We start from the raw sequence: 22,576 nt of genomic DNA on the forward strand, positions 1-22,576 counted from the left end.
TTTTAATTGACTCAGGATTTTTAATAACAATTTGGTCGTTGTCGCTTCATTATTCTCGAACGTTGTTAATTAAATTTATTATGTGTTATACATAATTGCGAAGGCAAGTTTGTTCTAACCGGATGTCACACGACACCTCTCGTTTGTATTGCTGTTTAGTTTGTCCTATTGGGTGTAGTATTGAAGGTCCCAAATCGATTAAAATATTTTGACTAGTTTTCAGTTATGTGTTATGTTTCCTGGGTTTTAGGTATAAAAAGTAGCCTATATCCTTTTTTGGGGTTCAAACTTTCGTCAAAACGAATTTCATCAAATTCGGTTCAGTAGTTCAGCCGGGAAAGCTTAACAAAGCGTACTTTCGCATTTAATATACTATACATACAAAAAATAAAATTGGTGTAAATTAACTAACATATTTAAGTAGATCACGGTAGCATGATTTCCTGTCGTTCCTGTGGTTGCCTATGGTTCTCAAATGAGATACATAGCTTAATCATAACCGGAAATGACTTTCAAACATTATCTATTAAACCAAACGGACGTATAAGGAATATTATTTAATTATGAAACTTACTAATTACAACGCCACTAATCTCTTTAAAATGTAATGCAAAATTTTTAAAAGCATGCTTAACGTATTCCGAATTAGGTAAAGGTAATTCAATTACAGAGTATGCACCAAAAGCGGGCTCCGCTGAGCTCCACCAAAAACAGCTTTTGACAGCTTGGCTTTGGAGCTTATGCGAAAATTTATAGAAAATTGCATGGTACACGCGTTGCGCTCGTAGGGTGCGCGGGAAACCACCGGGGGGTGTATATTTAGAATGCTTCAAGCAGTAGATCGTCAGTCTACGTTTAACTTGCGGGCGGAGTGCACGTCTCTCTGTTCCCTTTGCTTCAACATCGACGCACGTTCGTTCGTAATTAACATAAATGAAAAATAATTAATACAGTTCTAACTCTGTGTTCTGTGCCCGAACTGGATTTGGACGTGTCTGTGTCTCACGATTTCAGTGACTGAGTTATTACAATAAATTAAATTTAAAACGGTGGATGGACTGCCGCTGAAAACTGAAGTTATTATCTTAAAGGTATGAGCATATATTAAGTAATGATGATGATTAATTGGTTATCGCGTTCCGTTTTATTTACTAAAAACGTATTTAAATTTTTATTACTATGTTATCTATAGTGCATTTAATTTATAGAAGGGGTCACTGTTATTCTTATCAAAGCTTTTAATGTCATCGAAACGTGTTTCTCAATACGCTTTATAAATACAATAAATATAACTAAAAATGGACATCAACAGAGATAAATAGAATAACATAATTTTAATGTATTGTTTCGGGGTCATTTATTTAGAAAATATTATTAATATAGCATTTTTTACAAGGTTTTATGTTAGTTATTTGTAACGTTAACGAAAAAAATAATGTTTGATTGTTTCTAAAATTATAACGTATATTCAAGTTGTGTCATGACATAAAATACTGTTATTTAATTTAACTTAACATACATCATATGTTTATAAATAAGAAAATAAATGACAAGCGACACTCGATACGTATAAGGTATAAAAAGAAAATATTCATAGAGTTGTGCAATAAAGCGTTTCATGATTTATAAGACGTTGCTTGATCCGTCGTATCGCAAATGTGTCATATAAAACATTTATTGGCGTATCTTTTTCATGTTGAAACATAACATAGACGGTCAGTGAGCGGCCGGTGAAGTGAGGCATGCGAGGAATTTCCACTATACGGACATTAGCCGACAGGAAAATTCGCTTTTCGACATAAGAAAAATTTATACATATATATATCTCGACGATATTATAGACAGGTGTTTATATTTTTACGATGACCTAAATAATATAGTATGTTACATATGAGCATTCGTTATATATTTTGTGTTTCGTTATTATTGTTGTTTTATTTTTAAACCAGATTATATTTACGTTATTTATATCGTTATTATTAATTTTACCATAGATTATAATTTAAACATAATATAAAAAATCTAGAGCAATTAAAATTAATTTAATATGTATTTAAAAGTGAACAGTATTAATGTTCATTCAGCCGTGTTGTTAAATCTTTTCATACTTCGAGCAAAGACTTGTTTTATGTATAACTGTGTACATCATTCAAGTTTTTCGGGCAAAAAATTGTTAGAAGTCTTACATTATATTTAACGAGGAGGAACGATATATTTTAAACGAATTTTCTGCTACAATATCAAAGATATTCATACCCCTATTACGGTAAGTTTTATTATATATATTATATATTCTCAGATTGAAAGGGCATATGTAAAAACGATATACTTTGTAAATAAAAGCAATGAAACTGATTATTGTCCTTTTAGATATTTTTTTGTCATGGTAACATTAGTTAAGTATGGATTTCAATTACAATTTAAAACAAAATATAAACTTACTAACTTTATTTAATTTGGCTGTTGTATCAGCTTTGAATGGTTATATTACGAGATCTGAAAAACAGCATCAGTTTCTATCCAGAGAAATCGTCACAAAAGTCAATAGTTACTCTTATTCATCGATCATAAACATGAAAAAATAATATACAACTATTTGTCGCCCGCGGTTTCGCTCGCGTTTTATGGGGATTGGTTCTCACGTGTTAGGCAATAAAAGTTAGGCTACTTTTATTTTATTTGTCCTTCCTTGGAGTTCAAGTTTGCTTCATACTAAATTAAATCAAATTCGGTTTAGTGATTTTGCAGTGAAAGAGCGACAGACAGAAAGACAGAGTTACTTTCACATTTATAATATTAGTATAGATTATACTTCCACAACCTGATTGAAATTCAACGAACACAGGCTGACTTTGTGATAAGCTTAAAATTTCCAGAAGCACCATCACACTAGCAGGAGTGATAATATTTCGTAGAACAAATAATTCACGATTATTCATCAATCAGTTTTCTTTGCAGAATTAATAGTAATTATTATAATGTATTCAGATAATATTCAATTAAATGTAATATTTAACAGTTAGTAACAGCCTGATAGTATCTCGACGATATGACGACCTCCGTGGTCGAGTAGTGTGTACACCGGTTTTCATGGGTACACCACTCTGAGGTCCCGGGTTCGATTCCCGGCCGAGTCGATGTAGAAAAAGTTCATTAGTTTTCTATGTTGTCTTGGGTCTGGGTGTCTGTGGTACCGTCGTTACTTCTGATTTCCATAACACAAGTGCTTTAGCTACTTACATTGGGATCAGAGTAATGTATGTGATGTTGTCCAATATTTATTATTTATTTATTATCTCACTGCTAGGACTCTTCTCATTTTTTCATAGTTAACGTTTGGAGTTTACACCACCACGCAGATTCCACAGTTTATATATATACACTTTAGGTAGTTTCATCCGATACATCCGGTTTCTTCAAAATGTTTTCCTTTATCACCGTGCACGCGGTGAATAATAAACACAAATTAGCTGCATGAAATTTCAATGTTGCTTGGTCAAATTTGGACCCTTAATTATTAGTTAAGATTCACGTTACTACTGGGCTATATAGGTTCTAATATTATTAATTTCAATAAATTATTAAATACATTCCTCGATATTTATGCTGTAAGATGATATCAAATGAATTTACTTTATTTAATAGGCGCTTGGGACTGAGGTCTGTATACTGTTTCCACCAATTAGACGATACGCGGCGGTTTTCTTTGATGGCTGGCGGTAAGACGGTTGTAAACAGTAAATTGATCGAACCAGATCCGGGACCGCCCTGAAGTCATTCCGAACCCATTGAACACTTCTTAAACGATAACGATAATCTCAATCAACAATGCACTCGAAATCACTAATTAGCGCTCGCGTAATTAAATCGATAGAATCTTAATAATAAATGAACCAATTAGGTGGCTTAGTATAATATTGATGAAGCCGAATACATGAATTATGTAAGCACGGCTCAATTAAGAAGAAATGTCAGAAACAGCTGGTTTCGTGTTATTTGTTTTTTCTCTCTTTCAGTCATAATCGATTTAACATTAGAAGGAAGAAGACAGTATTGTTTAACTGAACACCACTAAACATTTATAGGTATATTGATACGTAATTCGTATTTTTTTTGCTAAGTTTGTATCGCTGGATTGTATTTCGACGGTGAGTTTGAATAATTATAGCCACAGTGGATAAATAATGTACTATACGTCTTCTAACCGCATAGAAATATCCGACAGACACTTACGAGCAAATGGCGGTTGATGTATTACTTCTTTCGCTTGCTAAAAAAATTAAAAAAAAAATCTAAAAGTATTGCCATGTGACTAAAGAATTTTAAGGTATTTAGAAGAGGTTAATTAAAAATATGTGTGATTGGAGTTTGATGACTTTTTATGTTTAAAATACTTTATTGATACAATTATTTCAAATAAATTTAAGCTTTTACTGAAATGCCTAAAACTACTACAATTATGTTATTAAAGTTGTGTCGTTAGCCTTAAATTGTGAAACATACGTATCGAAGTTATTTCGTCTTAAGCCTCTTGTGTTGGGGAACTTCAAAAACTGCCTTATTTATTGTAGTTAAAAGTTCGACATGAGATTTAATTATATATTTACGTGTACTAGTGTTCGTGGAAGTGATTCATATAATAACCGTTATTCGAATTTAGAATTTTCTTCTTTTTCTATTCTTATTTCCATTTTTTTTATAACATATATGCTAAATAAAAATGCAAAGGTATTAAACTTTTATGCCTTAATCTATTTATAAATTGATCTTTACATCGTTAAGACGTTATTTTTTTTTTACTTTTACTTAAGCTTACATATAATAAAAACGTTATATACAGTCGTATCTATTCTAATATTATAAATACACAAGTTACGGTGTTTGTCTGTCTGTGTAACTGTCTATCTATTTGTTGTTCCTTCAATGCCAAACTACTGAATCAAATTCATTGAAATTTGGCATGATGCAAGATTGAACTCCAACGAAGGAAATAGATGACTGACCTCTTAAAAATCGAGATATATATTAATAAAAAAGTATGCTGTCAATAAATAATTCATATAAGACAAAGTCACTTAATATAAGCACGTCGGAGTTTGACCTAACGCAGTTCCCGTGTAATCCTCATTCCGCGAAAAGGCGTTAAAAGTTCACCAACTCGAAACTTCCATCTTGCATTCATAAACATTTTACTTTGCTAACTTCCGATCCCGCACACTTAATATTTCACATTCAAAACATTGGAAATGATTCACCTCGGAATATTTTATGAAACTAGTCAACGTTTCCAACTTCGTAAGTATTTAAATTTTGTGTTGATATTAATTTAGCTTCTACTGAAAGTACCGCTATGTTAAATAGTTAAAATTAGAAAATCGTTTTTATATTTAGATTATTTGTGTGAGACTCAATAATCTATATATATATTTCGCGCGGGTAAAGCCGCAGGTTCAGCTAGTCGATATATATAATTCCTTCCAAAAATATCGAACAAACATCCGATCCGAACCATCCATTATTATTGTGATGAAATTTGTAAGTTATTCTACGCAGTCCCGAGAAGGATCCTGACCCAAAAAAAAACCGAATTTTTTCTTTGTATTATTGTTCTTCAATATAAATGCTTTACATCGACGCTTAGTTTAACCGTGCGAAGCCAGGAGGTGTAACTAGTATTACATAAATAAACAAATATAAACATTTTAAAATTAGTAGCATTATAGAATCAGGGCTAATTAGTTAGCTCGTTTAAATTCTTAGTTTCATTAATATAACGTCTTTATAATAAAATTAAAGAATTCTCAATAACGTACACAATAATTGATCATTAAAATTTTAAAGTCAGAAATACACGCGTACGTGGCATCGGTTTTATAGTATTCCAAAGCGATGTTATGACGTTCCGTAGCTTTTATTCAAATAAACTGTCACTTATCAGTGAAATAACATCCTTTATTGACTAATTTTACAGCCGTTTATAGGAGTTTTACGTAACTTAATAGGTGCCTTAAGTGGTTATAAAATTTATAACAACTTTTGAATTTTTTCGGTTAGCTATTCGTCTTCATAAATAATAAACGACTAAATTGCTGTTGTTACATGATATTATTAAATTTTATATCTCGATCGTAGTTTTAAATAAAAAAAAGTATATGTAATATTTATGACTCGAATACTTTGAGTGAAATAAAAAAAAAAAAAAACTATTTAACGTTAAGAATATTTTTTAATGATTTTTATAGGGTTCATTATAGTTATAATTATTGATACGTCACATGAACATAATAAATTGAATAATACTTACTCATAGCTTTGTCTGAGTTGTATGTAACTGTGAAACTAAGTAACCTATTTAATTTTGATAAGAACCAAATTCTACATAAAATTTACTAAGTACAGTCAGAATCAGAATATCAATTTATTATTTATACACTCACACATAATAGACTTTTGTATTATGTTTGAGATATTATGTTGCGTTCATTCATATATAATTTAATATATACACTTTTGTTTAATGAATATTTTATTGGAGGTAGACAAAGAGAGTTGACGCAGAGGATTGAGAGACTGTTCGTGGCTCAGCCAGGTGCAATTCTATCAAAACGAATCATAAGGAATTACAGTCACGATTCCCTTTGACATTATGTATTACGCTCACTAGAGAGTCCCAACCTTAAATATGCCATGTATACTATAGTAAATAATAAACATTTTTTTTAGAGAGGAAATAGTAAGAAACGATTGGAACTCGAATATAACATGTGAAATTAAATAATTCATTTGATCGGACGTCTATTATATAATGTTTTCTTGGTTATAAATATAAACAAAATATCTACTAAGTATACAAGTATATGTATAAAAATTTGAGAGCAATATCAATAAATTGTAATTTCAATCGGGTAACCCTAATTAATAAAATATAATAAATACTATTTATCAGAGAAAGTAAATTTTGTTTATTTGTTTTATGTTTTAACTTTTAAGCTTTTAATATTAATCTACATACTTGATGGTAGGGATAGCACCAGTGGACCCACTCATCAGATATTCTACCGCCAAACAGAGGTAATTAGTATAGTTGTTTTCCGGCTTGAGGGGCGAGTGAGGTAATAACTACAGGCACAAGGGAGATAACATCTTAGTTTCCTAGGTTGGGCATTGTTGATGTAAGGAATGGTTAATATTTCTTACAGCACTATGGTGTTCGTGAACCATGTGGCCCAAGTACCCGTCCGCATGCATATATAAAAAAAGACAATTCAACTAAAACACTTACAAACACGGTATACGAAGTCAATAATAACGCAAATTAAATATAATTATAAAACAATTAAAGCAATCAAGGAACGGTACTAAGAAAGAAGGTACTAACTAAATACATCAATGAAGACAATATCGCACTCCAAGTACTTAATTATATACATGAATATGTACGTCGGTCGGTGTATAGTATTAGCATATGATGGACGTATGGACATAAGTACAGGCGGTTTGAATAAATTATTAACACATGTCTAGTCAGTTTTGTAGACTGTTTTCCGCAATATATTATAACTAGGTAGTCGTTATAGCGAATTTGCGTGCTTAAAAAAAAGGATTATTTTTATTGTCATTAGATTTACACAGTTTTGCACTCGCTTATTTGAATATTCACTCATATTTCTTAAATGGTGCTTATAATTGTAAAATTTCAAATAAAACATTTATATTCTTAACGCGTTTAATATAATGTATACGTATGTATTTATTATGACAAGGATGAATACAATGTGAATTAAACTAAACTTCCAAATTTAGAATTTAAATGATATGGTCATCCGAAGATACACAGATCGCAGCACTTATCCAATATTTTAACTCGCGTCAATATTAAAGTTATTTATCCACCGAACTGCACGGGTTCCGTATAAAATAATAATTTTAAGGCTCACATACAAGCACCCTCTTCAAAATTAATTATAATTAACTTCGGAAAATAGGGGCAAATGAAGACAAAACATTATTATTATTACGATTCAAAATTATTTCATTTGAAAAATTAGGAGCGTATTATTTTTAGGTTGTGAAATATTTTTTTTTTATTTTTAATTAAAAAGAAAATACTTGTTCGTAAGTGGAAAAAGTTTCATCTCAATTTAAAGATAATATTTTAAGGTTTTCAGAAGAATTTCATCCGACACGTAGAGATTTTTATAAAATTTATCTTGATGTCAAAACTAAGCGGTATTCGGATTTGAACTCATGTATTTGGTTAAGATTCAAGTGTGTTTTCTCTGCGCTGTAGGAGCTTGTTATGAAACAAAGAGGTTTTATTTATTCCATATTTAAATTTAGTGACGATTTCATTACGGATATAGCATTGATTGTGAAGTAAATCCTACAAAAAGTAATTCACATTTGTTAATATATAAGTATTATATTTTTTATAGTTATATATGTGCGACTGTCACACTGTTAAACGCACGCGTTTAAGCGCGTCTATTTTTGTCATTTCAGACTTTCACGAAAAAATTCTCTTTGAATATTTATAACTTTCGTGCATAGAATACATATTTATATAATAAAATAAAAATTCATGAAAAAAATACCATTGACCCACTATACATTTATATTATTTATACGATTTATATATTTTGGCGTTTTATACATATGTCGTCTTCTTGGAAGTCGTGGCCCACACTGACTTTTTTCTTTAAAAATAATATATACATAATCTTTAATAATATATAATACTATATTATATACTAAATCTCACTTAAACATTTCAAGTTCACAAAAGTATATTTAACAAATGAATAAAAATATGAATCTACAAAAATATTTATAGCACGTCCAACTATGAATACATAGAATCGGTCTATTGTTTTTCGATAGAATAACCATTGAACACCCCTTTATCTCAGCCGGTAACGACCAATACATCAGGGCTAAGGGTGCACGATCAATATTCAATATCCGGACAGAATTTGCCTCTTCCGTCTACGGATACACCGACTACAATAGCTTGATAGGTTCTCGTAATGTTTGTCGATTAATACGGTTAGTATGTAAGTTTAAAGTAAATAATGAAAACGTATTAACGATTTAATTGATTTGTTGTTTAAATAGATATGAGCGTCATAACTTTAAATTCTGTCTGGTAATTTTAATCGTTTTATTATTAAATTTGAATTAAACTAACAGTCGGTTCAATCCAAAATTTATTGTTTTAATTTTTGATATATTTTGTTTATAATTTTTTGAAACGATTACAACAAAAAAATAAAAGATTTTTCCATCGTATTAGTTCTGACTGCAAGTGCTTTATTTTCTATTTTATCAAGATTATGAATAATAATATAAAGGAAGATATTCTAACAGACTCAATTTAATAAGTAACAAATAATGTTTTAAATAATAAAAAGTTCGGAAAAACTGTCTTGTTTAAGCAATCCCTTAAAGACAACCTTAACGTCTGAGTAAGATTTAAAAATAGAACGAGATTGATGAAAAATGTATATCTCAAGACAGAGCCAAGATGTAGTGCATGGAATACGTGAATTAATCAAATTCCATTACCATTAAGTTTTTAAGTATAATTTATATTATAAGTAATATCTTGCTTGCAGTGAAGGTGCAATTGTCGGATTGAATTCTGTCACATGTGTATTCATCGGGTAGTTTGTTAAGCATGGTGGAATAACCTCCGAATCTTTTCTCAAGAGAGAGAGATAGCTCTTGGATTGTTACATACATATTATGATTTATAAATCAGGCTAAAAAACACCCCAACTTTCTATTCACATAATAATGACTTATTGTGACTGACTTGTGTAACAGGTAACATACACACACATTTTGTAAAGTGATGCTCTTAAAGTTAAGATATAACTTAATATTACAACTTAAAATGCTTAATGAGGAAAATACGTACTTTCCAATTTTCTTATAAATTTAAACTACTTCGCACACCGAACAACTTCTCGGGTCGACATTAAGTAGGTACACACGCGCTGAAACTTCAAAACACTATTCCTCTAAATATTCTTCGTCGTCTAATAAACAAAATTATAAGTTAGAGCTCCTTTAAAACTACAAGACTAAACTTAGTAATTAAAATTTCGCTAACTTTATTATTGTTTACTTGTGAAACGATTCTACGCCGCCAAAATATATAATGTTATATGTTCTCGTAAACAAGAGATTCATATATAATGTCGAAATATCGAGCTCCACCAAATAAAAATAAAAACATGGTAAATATCCCGTTTTAAATACTGATAGTATTAAAAATTACCATGTTAATTTCAAATCTTATTTATAACTATATTTTTAAACAGTACTTATTGTCGCTTGGGCTTCATCTAAATTGCATACCGTATAGATATTAATGTACAATAGTCGAGATGGTCTAGTGGTAATAAGTAGATCATATCCCAAGATCGTTGGTTCAATTCATGGTCGATATAATTGAGCTTTTATCGGAGTATCATTACTTGTTTGGTGGTCAAGGAAAATATTTTGAGATATTCTGTACGCGGTGGACAGAATACTACTGGATCTGTATGCACCAACATGCTATAGAATCGTGTGAAGAAATAAATTCCAAACATTATCTTGTCACGCGACTCTATATTTTAAAGAGAGGACCTTTGCCCCACAGTCTCATACGAGATACATTATTTAAATAACTATTATTAAGAAAATATTTGGCTAGTATATGCAAAATAAACATTATATTCAAATTCTTATAGAAATATTAGCTTCAACATAAATTGATCTAAAATTATTATTTATTTTATTAATACAAATATATTGTCGCATACTTATTGTAAAAATGTTTGAAATTAATAATTGTAACATTATACAAAGATTAATCATAGTGCCTGTTTTTGCCAGATATCTTTTTGTACTGACGATTTATCTCCGATTACTTATACGTAATAGACGATTTATTAAAATTAATAAGACGTAAAAAAACTGTATGCATCTTGAAACTGTAATCTACTTGTGTATGTTTATTTTACGTTTATACATTTTTACATGACAATGGAAAGATAAATAATATTATCATTATTTAAACTCATACTCATTTGAACGTTTAAGTAAATTAAATGCAAAACAGTAACCGAAGATTATGGGTTAACCAATTCATGTTGCTGTTAGTTCAAACGTAGGAACGTTCCTGTTTTCTCACATATCATTAGCTAATTCATGTTGAATTCACTAGAATTGCTTGCATGTCTGATCTTATCCGTCGAGATACTCGTTAAGACGCCTTGCTAGTTGGTTAAGTTGTTAGCTGGGAAATTCTACTAGTTCCTAGATAGATTTTCGATTCGCATGCAATTACGTTTAATTTACGTTCAGCGTTTTCTTAACTATGCTTAAAGTATTTATTTAGTTTTTAAAGATGCATTTGTATTAAATCTCAATACGCTGATAACAAATGATTCAAATGATCAATTATAAAATATCTTTTAAAGAATCTGATCTCGACTTTGGTTAACTATCATGGAGAGTTCGTTGTCCTTCGCATCTCACGGCCCGTCCGACCGCGTCGCAGGTGCAACGCGTACACCTGCCGACCCGCCAACTTACCATAAAATGCGATTCCACACTACCCTGACTGAAACAATGCGTCATCTCGCTCACGCCTCCGAGAGTAAGAGAGATAGCACCACAATCACGACCGACATTAACTCAATATACGGCGGACGGAACGCGGGCGATGGAATATCAGTTTTTACCGGTGCAAAAACTATCGGAATTTGAAGTCTGGGTCGGCAGCTGTAATCACCCGCCCGGGACTTACTCTTAAAACAATATCTTCTCTTTATATTTCATCGGACAGGTGTAATTTATGGCCCTCAACCGACTCGCTCTGGCGTAGTTTTGATTTTTAACTCTCCTGCATTGCCGTGAGCGTTATTTTCGTTCTTGCAGTTTTATTTTACTTCTGTCTGGCGTCCGTCTTGCACTTGCTATTTGTTTAAGAGTTTAAATTGGGTTTTCTTTTTCACTTTATTTCAGATCGATATGTGGTATTTAACACGCGAATGGATTACCGTTACTTCATGTTTAAAACAAGATTAACTATTGTTTAACAAAATAACGATCAACCGAGCTTGTATAAACATTAAACGATTTTGACTTCATTTAGATTGATCTAAAAATGCAATTATTAACTACATGTGATAGACAAATCAACAGTCAAAAAAACAGTTAAACTATTGTTGAAATACGAGGCAGTCGAACGGATTGCGATATCAAAACATCAAATCAATATAGAAGCGTGTCTAAATCTCCATTCACAGAATAGCGGACCGCTTTTGTATTTAAAACTTTTTATGCTTCTATGCCTTTTGTTTTTTTACCATTGCTCTATTTACAATAAATAACGGTAGTTCGAAATGATAAACATTAATTTATCTCCATTCATTATATACGCAATGAAAGGTAACCTACTTTTTAAGAAATAAACATCTGATAATAAAGATATTTAATGGGAATATTTGAAAAGTTAAGACGGATAACAAGTTATGAAAAGTCACGCCGCGGTTAGTTGAACAATACGCCTTAATTAAAACCTTCACGATCAGACGTATGCCGGCGTTCATACCTTATAATGATTTAATCATAAGAGGAACCGGAATACTTAATCAATAATTAAATAGAGGCAAGGTTCAGACGTGAAACGAGAAACCAAAGAATTTGCAGGTGTAACTTGATAAATATGAAATGAGTGCGGGCTTAGCATCGCCGTGTATAACCCTGTGTATAACTGAAGAGTAGATTAAAATAAATGGTGCCATAGGGACGAAAGACCACGTAATTTCTTAGTTTTAACCTCTTTGCCGATTTTATAATATGTTAAATGTAAAAATATATCATGATATATACACTGAAAAATATAGCTTATTATTTATTGATCTAATAAGAATGTTATTGTAAATGTTTGTTACGTATATACGAAATTTATAGCTTGTAATACTAACAATAGGCTGATATCTTAAACTGCAATGCACCGATCTACTCGTGTATTCGTTTTGCTTTTATCGCGTTCTTGTTGGTCTAGACGTAATATTTCCACAGAAACAATAATAGTTACAGACATATCACATAATTTCAAATTCCTATGTCGTGTTTTGATGTAGATTCTACTTAAGCGTTCTGTATGCAATTGCATTGTTTCTTTTTTGTCTTTTTCTATTACTTAATTGATCAATTTGATTTATTAATCAATGTTTCGAACAAAAAAGATAGATTCCCATAAATAAATAGTATTTCGTTATGGTTTTTTTTCATCACAGCACCACAGCGTACTTGCGTTCATATATCTTTAACTGGTACTCGTTTGCTCAGTGAACAAATCAAATAAAAAGCTCTTACTTTAAAGGCAAATGTGAGTTTATTAAAACAAAACATCACCACACTCATTTTCAATTCCGGAGAGGGAGCGCAGCGGCACTTCTTACATTAGCATTCACATTTACGGGGCGCCCGCGTGCGGTAGGTGTGTTTAATTTGAATTATCTGACTGACAGAATGTCTAAGCAACGCACGGAAAAAATTAAACAATAAAGCATTTAAAAAAGTTTCTATTACAAGGAACTCTCTGGCGGACGAGGAATATTAAAATGGCTACGTTATTATTTTTCAAAGCGACCGCAACATGAATCGCGAATATTAACTCTTGACTCATTCCTGATTAAAAGACGCGATTTCGGACAGGATGAGTGATGCGCGTGATTTACTAGAATAATGATGTTTTTTAATATGGGCGGATATTATGACTTCGTGATGGGAAGGCTTCTCGTGCTGATGCATACAAATTAAGGCACGCATTTAAAATCAAATAAAATATCTATTTAATCGAGAATTTATTATTCAGCTGTGATTTATAATGCCTTATTCGATGTAATCGCCTACACTTTGCCGCTTTTGAGCTCGAACAAGAGTAAGGGCTGAGTGTAGCTGAGTATTTTGAATTGTCCTCCATTACAGTGTCGTCGTACCAATAAATTTCCTGTCCAAGTTTTTGTTTGTTAGAATAATGATGAAATTGTCAGACATTTTATGCGTTATTACAAAATTAATGGTGAATATATTGTGATAAATAAGATATTTATTTTTTCGGTGGAATGAGGTGTTTCACAATGAATCCGTAGCAAAGATCTGATGTTGATGAATGATGATTAAATAGCTAATTTTAGTAATTTCTAAGACACTGTTAATTACTTAGAATATATAACTACCTATACACTAGTTAAAGACTATAACTTACCCAAGTCCGTCAATAATTCTTCGAAATCATTGACTTACATTGTCAACAAGTACAAGTCTCTCATTTATGGATCCATTAAACGAAGTGCTTTAAGTGTCGTCTTAGTGTGTAGCTGTGACTGACAGTTTGCACCTTGCAGCGTTGCTAATCCAGCTTGGAACGCTCATCTAAATATAGAAGTACCACGAGATGATTGCAGTCTAACGAGTTTTGCGGTCAGCTTGCCCTTACTGCGGTTACAAGATTTTTTTTCACATGACGCTCCAGTTATAGATCTTTTGTAATTTAATATTTTCCCTTCTAATCTTACTCGGTACTTATCCGTAAGTGACTTGGTGTGAGATATGATTAATTTATAAAAATGCACCATTTTCCTTACTCTCTGAAAATCACAGCACATTTATCTTTCTCGGCATTAACGCGCGAAAATCGCGCCGTTCTTCTGTCGCCATAAATCATTACCATCAAACAATTCTCTTCACGACAACGTCGCCTTCCATCGGACGCTTTCAATCTGGCTTCCTTTATTTCGTTACGATAATTCCTTCGTCTACAATTTCATCGTTCATCCATAGAACTCTACAAATAAATAACATTGAAGCGGCTGTCTGTGATATTAAAATAACTGCCTATTTTCAAACTAGTACAGATATTATAAAAGTTATCAATTTTTTTTTTCGTGATTCCAATATATAATATAAATTAAACGCCGTTAAAGCCACGGGGCACAGCGATTCTCTAAATAGGTACAACATGAAATTGGCAATAAATTGTGATTAAAAAATATTGTTCGAAAAGGCTAGTTAACAATAGGCAATGATAGAGATGTTTCTCGTTATGAAGATGTTCACTTGGAGTTTTTGTTAGGTTTAACAATACGTATTATTTGGCTACGAGCCTACGCTGCCCACACGCCTCTGCTAATGGCGAGGATTGTATAAAGATGTAAAAAGGAACGGCTCAGTTTGTAAAGGGCCAATAATAAGTTCTCATGCGGCTGTAAAGGGGCCATTGTTGAGATTTTTTTTCAGCTTATCGTGGCTTTGTATAATGGGGTAGGTGTCAATCGTGGCGGGCAGGCAGGTGTACCGTCCGGCCGGCCGAGGGATAAAAATGGTCATATATTAATTCTGCAGCTGCCCGTCAAGCGACGTTCGCTTCGAGCTCGCATTGCTTCTTCGTTTTATAATAACGAATTCCAGAAAAATTTTAACCGACAGTCATTATTTTTAATATTTCATTCGGTTACGCTCTACGTGAGTTGTAATTAGATGGTATTTTCTGGCGTAACGCCGAATTAGCCGTCTCGTATATGTTATGATTGTATAATAGCTCCGAAAATGAACACCGACAAGAGATTCAAATTGAGTACAGCTGGACTCATTATTTCATTACAATTCTAGTACATTCAATGTAAATATATCATTGATATCCATAAATAATTTAAATATATCGATAATATATATACAAATGAAATTGTTATGATCTTTTTAAACAATTCAATTCATAAACTTATAGCAATGTTAAGTAGCTCCTTGATCAATAGAGAATAATTAATCTCAATTAAGACGCTTTAATAATAATAATTTCAGCGCAACACGAAATACGTGCAATATTCCACCCGTTAAGAATTTATTTTCCTATTGAAATTGTTTTAATATCAGTATGAAGAAAATTTCTAAGAGGCGTGTGGCTCGAAGCATCCAACGTTAATCTCCTTTGAATAAAACATAAGATGTTCGATAGCGTTCTATTAGGGTTAAGGCATATTTAATATAGCTTACTAGTAGGAGTATGGGGCGCTTGCCACGGCTTCGACGTAATCTCGACGCACGCGCGCCTAATGTCGAAGGCTTCCATCAAACGCTTAATTAAATCCAAATAAAAAGACGCTTTATGGAAAAGGGAATTATAATGAGATAATAATATAATCCCTTTTCAATTTTAATGATTAATTTAATTATTATTAGTCATGCTTAAGGCGGCTCAAATATTCAATTACAATTTTGCCTCGAGCGTAACTGGATCGAAATGGATGCAATTTTTGAGGAACATATCGGATTTAACTCAACACTAACATTACGCCACCATTAGAGCCGAGATGGCCCAGTGGTTAGAACGGGTGCATCTTAACCGATGATTTCGGGTTCAAACCCAGGCAGGCACCACTGAATTTTCATGTGCTTAATTTCTGTTTATAATTCATCTCGTACTCGGCGGTGAAGGAAAACTTCGTGAGGAAACTTGCATGTATCCGCATTGGAGCACAATGGTGGAATATGCTCCAAACCTTCTCCTCAAAGGGAGAGGAGGCCTTTAGCCCAGCAGTGAGAAAATTTACAGGCTGCTAATGCAAAAAAAAAGTAATGCTAACATTACGATTCAACAGTGCTTTTATAAGCCTATTTGAATAAAGTATATTTTGATTTTTACTTTGTACATTGACTTTGTAAAGGTATTCGTATATAAGATAACATATCTAAACTGAATAATAAGTATCATTGCTGAGCTTAGTTCCTAAATTCAGATGTAATCAAAGAATGTATGCATTTGAATGCAACGCGACGTATTCGATGGTTTATCTTGAATAATTATGCGTTAGTTTTTTTAAATAGGATATTAAATATTAATATATGTGAGACATCGTTCGCACAATCTCGTCGTTTCAATTAACCCGCCCACGTAACACATAAACCTCCGATCTCGTAGTATTGCCCGATCAATTTGCTTTATCTCAACGTACCTACTTCTTATCATCGAATAAAATATTTACAGCACAATAAAAGTCGTCCCGAAATAATAAACCTCATAACTGGATAATGAAAGTTGGGACGCCAGTGCGATAGCGTGATGTGTGCTTGGACCTTTTTGTCGTTGGATTTCTAATTTGATGCCGGCGACCGCGGCGTAGTTTAATACTTTTAGGTGTATTTGTAAAGGGCCGTGTGGGTGTCGTAATAAACAAGTTAGATGCTAATTTGATAGATGATATTACGGAGTTTGTTTTGTTTATTTTGTTAATTATTTTTGAATCATAAAACTTACTGCTTCATTACGCAGAGTAATAATTATATATTATTGAATATACTAAATGAATTAACTAAATGCTATTATTTTGAATTATAACGAACTAAATATAAAATGGTTCGCTTCCGTATCGAAGTATTCTTATTGTGGTACAAGTAGGCAGACCAAGTCACGATCCGAGTGGGCGGTGCAGCCCCGAGCCTGAGGGTGGCCTACAATTCTCTAATACGCTTTGTTTGCCCAACATTTCCTGCACTGTAGCCTACTTCGAAAGTTTAAATCATTTACTATATAAGAAACAATAAGCTGCCATCAAAACATCCCACGTACATTCCTTTCATTGTGTAATTAGACATTATAATGCCACGTCAGACTGTCACTTCCATTCTGTAGAACGTTTAACGCCTGTCTTATTATATTACGTGGGATTTGGGCTAATTTCTATATTCATTTCAGACAGGAATCATTCATATGAAAGAATATTCGACTGGCACGACTAACTGTCTCAACGAAATAAATTATCCACACGTTTATCTAATATTGATTTAAAAGATAAGTGTGCTTATTTAAGGAATAAAACAAACGCCTTTGTGTTATTTATTTGTGATCGTTCTAATTATTCATTTAAACATGATAGTCGTGAACATATTTAATATTCAATATTTAATCAAATAATCTCATTCATAATCGACTGCATTAATAAAAAATGATTTAACCGGATCCGCTGCTAAAGAGGGAGTTATTGTGTTAGTCTTTGAAAATTGTATGTTAATACGTGGACACCTGCTGAATATATTTGAGGACAGTTTTCCATAAAGCAAAACTGGTTATGAATTTGAACTCTATTCGAATAGCAATAAGAACTGCAGATAAACGTTAGAATAAGTAGTATTGTATGGCAGAGGCATGTTTGAACGTTCGCCGAGTGCACTCGTCTATGTAAACTTATTAATATAAGCAGACCATTGCCACGAGGTGTTATGTAAATTGATAGATGAATATATGACAGGCAAACGATTATCGGATTACATCCATTTAAATAAGTGTTTATAGTATTATTACTTGTAAGGCGACTGACGACATTGTACTTTTTTAACAAAAAAAAAAACGTAATTGGAAAATGTGTTATTTAGTTAAACAAATAGACACGAAAACATTGTATACTTATGTATCAACGTTCAAAATTTAAATAAGAATTAAATTATATCGAAATCCAACGGTCGTTCGGTCCAGTACAAATTGGGCAACGATCGAATATATGTATAACATACATAATGAAATAAAATACAATCATTATCTTGCAATGAAGCCTACAATCTTGTTAAGTAGTAACTACGTAATGATATTGAGATGGTTCTTTTATCTCATTCTCGAATCAACGGGTATATCAAAGCACTCTCTGATTATCGTTGTACAAGAAAAGAGTTTTAACTTATCTCGCTGACAGTATCACTAATCATCTTAAAGAATGTCCGGGTGACGTTTCGTAATCATCAATACACGAATTATTAGCCATACTGTATAACAGATATCGACTTTTATGTGGGAATAAATATTTAATTTTATTAATGAAAATAATTTATCTATACAACGCTTGAATATGTATACGTAATTACGTCTAGATAGAGCTATTCTGTGAGAACAGACTCTTCACTCACCGCAGGATACGATCGTGTAATATAAATACCAATTATAACGTTTAAGTCGCTTTACAACATTACGAGTGACACGTGAAGTACGTTCTCCATTCGCTTCGAAATAGCACTGCAGCTATTAGAGGCAACTTTAGAAGTATATAATAATGTATATTCAAAACACTTAAGTTATACGTACCAATAAACCATATATTTCTGCTCAATATTATCGTAATTATTATATACAGATGATATAAATTGCTTGGTATTAATACTTATTGGTTTATATTTTTGTTTCTTGGTCATCAATGTCCTCAGGCATTATTGCCGTAAGAAAATTTTATACATACATATACTATTCCTTAAAACGCCAGTGCGCTACTAAGTATGGACATTGATATGTCAAGACCGCCGTGTCTGTAGTTACACTGGCATACTCATCCTTCAAACCGGAACGTAACAATACTAGGTACTGCTTGGCAGTTGAATATAGGTATGACTTACCCAGACGAACTCACCACAAGTTATTTTGACAGAATATTGTTATTTAATGTTTAAATATATGTATGATTGATGAAAAAGAAAGTACTAGATATATTCGCCCAACCGTTTATTTGAATTTCGAACCACTGCTGAATTCCAGTTTGAAATGGAGTAAGCTAGTGTAATTGTACAAATGACGTCACAACTTAGATTATAATATTGCCTGCGCAAGTTTTAACTATAACGAATTTATCGTAAAAAGTCAATGACTTAAGCATGATAGTCTTTGTTCGAGGTCTCAATAAAAAATAAATAATGAGACTGTATAAAGTGGTAGTCGTGAGGTTTTGTAGGAATTATATTAACTTATTGTATGCGTTAGAAATACAAAGTAGTTTTGTGTGTATATGTGTGACTATGTTTGAGAATGATATTAAAATGATTCGTCTTTTAAATAACCGAGTTATTTTAAAATCAAAAAGATTCTTTATTCGAATAGTCCCTTATAAGTAATTTTCATTGTCGCTATAGGAGACATTTAAAGTTGCCAGTACGCAACGGATTGTACCGAGAAGTACTAAAAAGAGGTTATATTATTGAAACTTTATCATTGTGCGTATTTATACGATACAGTTTTCCTGTATATATCTGAGCTCTTAAAGAACAAATTATATACTATTTTTTGACGAAAGAAATGTCCTTTTCGACACTTGTCTTATCCCGATTGCCGTGGGCTATACGATATCAACTTATCGTAAGATAGAGACAAATGTTAAAGAATAAAAACAAAATAGGTTACTTTGGTGTTATTATTTAAGAATGTCAGTTCTATAATTCATTAAAAATGATACCATAATGTAATCAGATTAATTTATAATGAGAGAGATAAAAAATGAATGAAAAAAGTTTTTATTGCTCACAAAAAATAAATACGTATATACTATACAGTTCAAGTTAGCTCAGTCGAATAATTAATTGTCTAATTTCATTGATTACATACGGCGCGTAACTGGAACATTGAACCTTTAATTATAGACGTTGATAGTACCGACAAACAAAGGTATCTCAGCAGAACTATTCTAATATACTTATTATGTATAATAGCACTGTATAATATGATCTATATGATCATAATTGTGAAATGTCAGAAAGTAATATGTGACATCAACTATAATAATTAATTAACTGTAATTTTTAAGGAATACGTGTCAAAATCTTGTATCACTGGAAGAGTTATACGATGATATTTTTTACAGAGCACTACTGATTCGAATGAATAATTAGTTACTATAAACGTAAAAGTAAGTATGTCCGTTCGTCTGAAATTGATGAAAGTAGGTATGAGGGAACCCTGGAAGTACAATTTTTTTTCACCCGATGACCAACCCTTAAAACGTAAATAAATAGTATTGTTTAAACCGAATTATAATATGTATTATCATTAAATTGTAGAAAAATATATTGCAGAGACTGCGATATTTTAAATTATTAATATGTAAGTATATAGTATAGTGATCTTTTGATGAAACTAAGAATGAATTCCGGAATATGAAATCAATTTTGAAATTAAAGAGATTCTAATAAGACAATAAAAAAACGCCCAATCAAATCAACTAGCGGTGACTACTCGTATATAAATAAATAATAATCGACCAATCCCGTCGGATCTATAAATGATGAGTTTCATTTCAGATAAGATCATATCCTACATCACGAATGATTGATGGGTCCTATTCTAAATTACTTAGTAATTCTATTACCATTGCTGTTTTGTTTTATTGTACAATTATCATCGTATTAGCATACTTTGGTATTCATTGTGTTTTTTTTTTGATTACTAATACATGAGAGTATCATCAGATAAGCGAGGCTTAAGTGCTTTGGTGTATTAAGATGATTTTGATATTGATTTTTTAATATGTATTTTTATATCAATACTATTATTATCAGACTTTGGCTGATACTCTTTCATAGCCAATCTACTAAAACGAATTTGATAAAATTTGGTAGGAAGCAAGCTAAAACACCAAGGAATGACAAAGGCTATTTTTATGCCTAGCGCCTGATATCTGACTGGGTGACGTCCAGTGCATTTTAAAAGTTTTCGGGAACTCGGACAGGCACCACACAATTTTCAAATATTAAATTTGGTTTATAATCCTAATCATGCTATGCGGTGAAGGAAAACATCGTGAGGAAACCTGCATGTCTCGTGAAAATCTGCCAGATGTGTATCTACTCATAATAAAAACTACGTTGTTGCTGATGTTCTACGGGTTTAAATATTAATTTATAATAAACGTAAAACGAACGAACTAAACGATTAACATGTTATGTCGTTCACTCAACAATGTTTAATACCAGCGAGGAATGACTGAGCACAAACAGTGGATCTCTTGCATGATTAGAATAACTATTGTCTATAACTTTCAATGTTTTATGATAAAGTGTACCTTGACTCGTTTTGTAAAGAATACATTACATGTAACATCGCTTAGTTAAAAGATTAACATAAAAAACATAAACTATATTTATGTAATGTGTATCAATAGTGCATCGTAATGAAGGCTTCGCTTGTAGGCAGGTTCACTGGAAGGCAGACTTTATGATTTTTGTATATACAAAAACTATCTCTATAAATAATTTATCTAGAGATAATTTTAGCCAATGAGAGGTAAGCACGTCAAGAATAAAATGATTGGGTAGATATAGGCATAATTTCACCCGATACTTAAGTAAATTTCCCTACAATGCTCCAACACCGAGTATAAAATGACTAATATATAAAAAATCAGCCTATTTGGGTTTGCAGTAATCTTGGGTTAAGAGTCACGTTTCCAAGCCACTAAAGTACAAAAAAAAAACTCAATTAATACTTAAAACTCATTTATATTAACGTACGTACAAAAAGACAGTGGTATATGGTATGTCATAGCTTACACGCCGAATTAATCGAGAGACCGTCCCGAAATTCGAGCCTCTTACTAATGATCGTAATGACTTAAATAGCCACTTACATCTTGCAGCCTCACAATAAAAAAATAATTAATGAATGCTGGCAACACAGACGTTTTTAATTTTAAAGGTCGCGTATAGTTTTACATTAGTAATGACATGTTAATGTCTCATAATTTGGCAAAAGAAACTCTTCAGGAAAATA

The 22,576-nt window shown here is 31.9% G+C and overlaps 1 protein-coding gene across 1 annotated transcript in view; it reads left to right on the top strand.

Annotated features, from left to right (window-relative positions):
* Window positions 1-872: 872 nt before the first annotated feature.
* The window catches only part of LOC125067172 (protein artichoke-like), a 64,080-nt gene continuing 42,376 nt past the window's right edge, over window positions 873-22,576 (top strand). The window contains exon 1 of the mRNA XM_047675597.1: window positions 873-1,091. The gene's annotated coding sequence lies outside the window, so the exon portion shown is untranslated. The remainder of the gene's footprint in view (window positions 1,092-22,576) is intronic.

This window comes from Vanessa atalanta, chromosome 1 (assembly GCF_905147765.1).
Source record: "Vanessa atalanta chromosome 1, ilVanAtal1.2, whole genome shotgun sequence".
NCBI classification, from domain to species: Eukaryota; Metazoa; Arthropoda; class Insecta; order Lepidoptera; family Nymphalidae; genus Vanessa; species Vanessa atalanta.